Source organism: Mastomys coucha, unplaced genomic scaffold (genome assembly GCF_008632895.1).
Source record: "Mastomys coucha isolate ucsf_1 unplaced genomic scaffold, UCSF_Mcou_1 pScaffold15, whole genome shotgun sequence".
Classification (NCBI taxonomy): domain Eukaryota; kingdom Metazoa; phylum Chordata; class Mammalia; order Rodentia; family Muridae; genus Mastomys; species Mastomys coucha.
In genome coordinates, this window is record NW_022196897.1 from 32,741,020 (window position 1) to 32,745,802 (window position 4,783).

Sequence of the window (4,783 nt, forward strand, 5' to 3'; positions counted from 1 at the left end):
TCCTCCTTCTCCTCCTCCTCCTCCTCCTCCTCCTCCTCCTCCTCCTTCTCAAAACTTCCTGCAATGTCCAAGACTCTTAGTGCTTTGCTAAATGTTTACAAAATGCTGCTTAATCTACTTCCTTACTTTCTTGCTCTTTCTTGCCTCTCCATTCACCTCTATTGATTAGCAAATTTACATCACCCAACACATGTCTCAAGTTTATATTTTCAAGAAGTTGTGCTGTTTACTTTTTTTTAAGTTTCCCCCTATATAAGAGAATTATTGCTCCTAGAATTAAACCCCTCCCTCCATTTTATAATTTTTATTATTTTGGATAGGAAATACTAGCATGAATCAATGGCTTTATTTCACATGTTGTCATTCCCAAGTAGTGATGATTCCTAAGTTATGGCTTCCAATAAGGGGCTTGCTTAACTACATTCATGAACCAAAGAACCCAGGAGGATCTTGTAGAGGACTGACCCACACGGTATTGTAAACACAGACATTGAGCAGAGCTGTGTTTAGGGCTAGGATTGTGCCTGGAAAAGTAAACATTTAGTCCTCGCTGTATAAGTAAGGACAATGATGTTAGTGATTGGAATTGGAATGTATATTCATTTGAACTTTTTTTTTTCTCATCATCATCTTAGGAAAAAGCCTTACAAAACTGTCCCTTAGAATCTGTTAATCTGCTCTGCCTTATGGAAGATAGAATGGACAGGAACATGGTCTGCTGTTGCCATTGTTTCTTTATGGTCGTGATGCCATCTGGGAAGCATGTTATCTGCTCCTAGCAGCTCTTCGGTCTTCTCAGTACATTCCAGGGCCATTAGCTGGAGCAGACACTCTATTAAGTCATACCGTGTCTATGTTTATGACGAAGAAGTGAACTCTAGCAGGAAAAGAACAATCAGCAAATGAATGGACTAGATTTCTATGAAGTCTTTAGTAAAGGTTAATTACCACTCCAGTGCTATACAGTCTGCTGCTGTGAACTGAGTTCTTAACTCATGGCTTGGATTTGCATTCCCTGATTTTATTTTCTTCATGAAACTCATGCTATGTTGTCAGTATACATCTTGGTATTGCTCAATACCAACAGGCTATTTGATTTATTAAGTTCCCAATCCTCCTGGAATTCCATAGGTATTTGTGGTGTGTCTACTGCTCTCTCTCTCTTTCTCTCTTTCTCTCTGCATATGTGTGTGTGTGTGTGTGTGTGTGTGTGTGTGTGTATGTACTGAAATGTTCAAAATTGTGACTTAATCTTTAAATGCTGAAATTTTACCACAAAATTAAAATATATGGTGCAAATATATGGCAAATCCTTAATTTTTATAAGACAAAATCCAACTAATCTAATGTTAAAGGAATGTGTCTTTTTCTTAGGGTGATCAGAATTTGACCAAGGAAATATTTGGTACTGTCTATATAAAGTTAAATACCCCTATATTTTGGGAGAATTTAAAACTTAATTGTTTGATGATGATGATGGTGATGATGATGATGATGATGAGAGAGAGACAGAGAGAAAGAGAGAGAGAGAGAGAGAGAGAGAGAGAGAGAGAGAGAGAGAGAGAGAGAGAGAGAGTGCATTGAGTGCCAAGAGTAAGCATGGAGGTCAGAGCATGTCTTCGGGGAGTCTGTTCTCTTCATTCACTATGCAGTGGATGCAGGGAAGGTGGGATTGAATTTAGGGCCTATAGCTGTCACAAGGAGCATTGTTAACAACTGAGCAATCTCACCAGCTTCTGAAAGCAATTTAAGTGAGCAACTTTTAGAGTTGAAAATATACATGCCCAGTGCGTGCCCTGAGTTCTAAGGATGAGACTAAGGGAAACTAAGGAATTCTCCCCACAGGGGCAGAGAAAAGGACAATGGTGAATAATTTACCTCTTTACTGTCTTTTGTATTTCAGATAAACTGTGTCTCTTGACCCTTCCAAACTGGATGAAGAAAAGCCAGTGCAGCAGGTAGTGCCTTCTCCCCCTCCCCCCAACCAACCCCAGCTGTAGATGAAAGAACATGAAACCCAGTGACTCAAAGCAGACTTTATGATCTGATGGCTGTCACTATTTACCCAGGTAAATTGAGCAGTAGTTGAAGTTTGAAAAATAAAAACAACAAGCAAGGACTGAAACTAACTGCACTGAGGTGTCGGTGTGGAGGGCAGGTAAGGTAGATTAATAACTGGCCACTCCTAACAAGGTTTGGGCTCTTACTGTCAGAGGGTAATAATTAATGATCAAGTGTTAATGGAGATACTGGGCTGTTGATGTCATTAATTCAGCTCAGTGGAGCCAGTTCTGCCTGGGACCTGCCACAGCTGTCACCGCATTGGCTTAATTATTCTAGTGCCTTCAGGCTTTTTGCTTTCAGTTTTTTCCCTTTACCCTTTTTGCCTTACTAACTATAGGACATTGTTCTTTCCCTGACACAAAAGTATGGAGAGTGTCCAGCTCCCTGGGCAGTGCCAAGCCTCGAGAACGTGGACACCCAAAGGCAACAAAGGAGATCAGAACTTCTTGCTTGGATGAAAAGATAGGAAGTCCTGAGGAAAAGACATGTTTAAAAAGCCTGATTGTGCAGATGCAATTTTGGGGGCTCTTTAAGGGTTTGTATGTTGACCGTGAACTCTGAGCCATGTAAAATGTCAAAGTGCTCACCCTCATCCACAGGAGAATAATTTCAACAAAGGGAATATACAAAGAGTGGCTTCAGAGTATTGGTGAAACAGTACCAGCACCCCTTCGTGAAGGGACAAGGAAGTCAGCTTTGCTTGGCCAGTGGGAGCAAGGAGAAGCAGCAAGGGAAATGTCCCCACGTTCTGTTCCTGCTGTCAGTGCTCCTCCTCAGGAGTTCAGGGATCTGACTTCTGTGCTTTTAAAGCCTTCTTGCATTGAGTTGCTTCTATCTCATGCTGCTTTGAAAAACTTTCTTTTTTTTTCTTCTGGCTTTCAAAATACTATTTTGATCTTTCTCCTCTGACCTGGCCCAGTGATAGCCACTGTCTTAAACTTTCCTCTTTGGAAATAGATTTATTTATTTTATTTTGTACCATGCCCAGTTTTCAAATCGTGTAATCTAACAAAATCTAATCTCCTCTCTTTAGATGTGTATTTCTATGTCTGGTAAGAGGAGCTGAGCCAGTGTCTCCTGACAGGATGCTGCTTGACTCACGTCCAGGCTGAAGTACTTAAAAAATGCCAGGCACTACAACAATTTTAAATCTCTCTCTACACTGCACATGGCTATTTAAAATAATTGAAGCTCTTCAAATTTTTATATGTGTTCAAATTTGGAAGTCATTGGTTCTGAGCATGTGCAGGACACAATGATTTAAGGTTATTAGAGTCTCCTCAATTTATGCTGAGTGTTCCAGCTTGAGTCGGACAGGAGAACCTGAACTGGGGCATCTACAAGTGACTCAACATTGTCATTACACTCAGATCTTGTGCAGGTGATCAGAATTATGGACACTTGTTTACTTTTTGAGAAAAGCACTGTAAAAATGACACTTTTTTTCAGTTCAAACGATATTATTAGCCCATGAGAGAACACTTAAATTAACCACTTAAAGAGCACCATAACCCAGTTTTACTTTCACTGTCATAGTTCCCACTGATGACCTGATTACAACCAAAGTTGTAAAGCCATATGAACATTTGGCTTGGTAAAGAACTGTTGTTTTCAGAGCACACATGGAGAAATAAGTCTTTGGTAAAACACCTGATGTACTCTGATGACGCCCCAGTCTATAGTAGTCTACCCTTGGAGAGGATGTAGGTTTTACTCTGAATACTGGGATTTTTGAATGATTGCATTTCGCACACAGTTTAATGTTTAATTTCAATGTCTTAAATAAAGAACTTTTATTAAATGTGATTTCACATGGAAAAGTTATATTATACTATCTTGACTTGAAATACATCTTAATTCCTAATGTCTTCTTTGATCTGGAGGGCTCTGAACCAAATGCAAAGGTAGTTTGGATGTACACCAGCTGGAATTCTCAGATGATTTATTCGGTCATTTGATGTCCCTTTAATATTCTTAGGAGTCTTTTTCCAAAAGATGCTCTCTGAACAGGAACACTGAAATTCTACTGACTGTCTTGATGCCAAGGCTCTGACATGGAAGGCAGATTTATGCTTTAATAGCTAACATTATATAACAACAACAAAAACTCTAGTCATTAAGAAGTCTGCTAAAATTTTGAATGTTTTATTTGTGCCTCTGAGAAACACATGGATGTTGTTTTGTCTGATTTAGATGAAAGAGACAGAGGTGAAATTCCAGTCTATCTCTCTGTCAGTTCCTTTCCTCAGCAAATGTTTTCATTTTGATAACAAATAGGATAAGTCGATTATGGATTTGAGAGCACCCAGGGACTAAACCACCAACCAGAGTATACAAGGAGTGACCCATATGGCTCCAGCCACCTATATAGCAGAGGATGGCCTTGTGGGACATCAGTGAGAGAAGAGGCCTCGCTCTTCACTCTTCACTTGGTTGTGAAGGCTCGATGGCCAAGTGTAGGGGAATCCCAGGACAGGAGAGCGGAAGTGGGTTAGTGAGCAGGGACGGGGGATGGGATGGAGGAGTTGGAGGGGAAATGGGGAAAGGGGATAAAATTTGAAATGTAAATAAAGAAAATATCTAATAAAAAATAAAAGCAAATGGCCCTCCCTCTTCACAAGACAGCTGTCAAAATTAGCCAGTGAGCACCATTTTTCTGCTTCCTGATAATCCTCTTATTTTGATCTTCTGTCAGCAGTTGTCCCAACAGTGTCCTTGA

At 40.1% G+C, this 4,783-nt stretch overlaps 1 long non-coding RNA gene across 5 annotated transcripts in view; it reads left to right on the forward strand.

The window, feature by feature from the left end:
• The window catches only part of LOC116090143, an 8,119-nt gene extending 4,249 nt beyond the window's left edge, over positions 1 to 3,870 (forward strand). For 2 of the 5 annotated variants that reach the window (XR_004118585.1, XR_004118582.1), the window contains exons 2-3: positions 1,904 to 1,958; positions 2,070 to 3,870. This is a non-coding gene — a long non-coding RNA (uncharacterized LOC116090143). Of the gene's footprint in view, positions 1 to 1,903 lie in introns of all 5 variants that reach the window. The other 3 variants (XR_004118584.1, XR_004118583.1, XR_004118581.1) reach the window with 3 other exon arrangements.
• Positions 3,871 to 4,783: the final 913 nt, after the last annotated feature.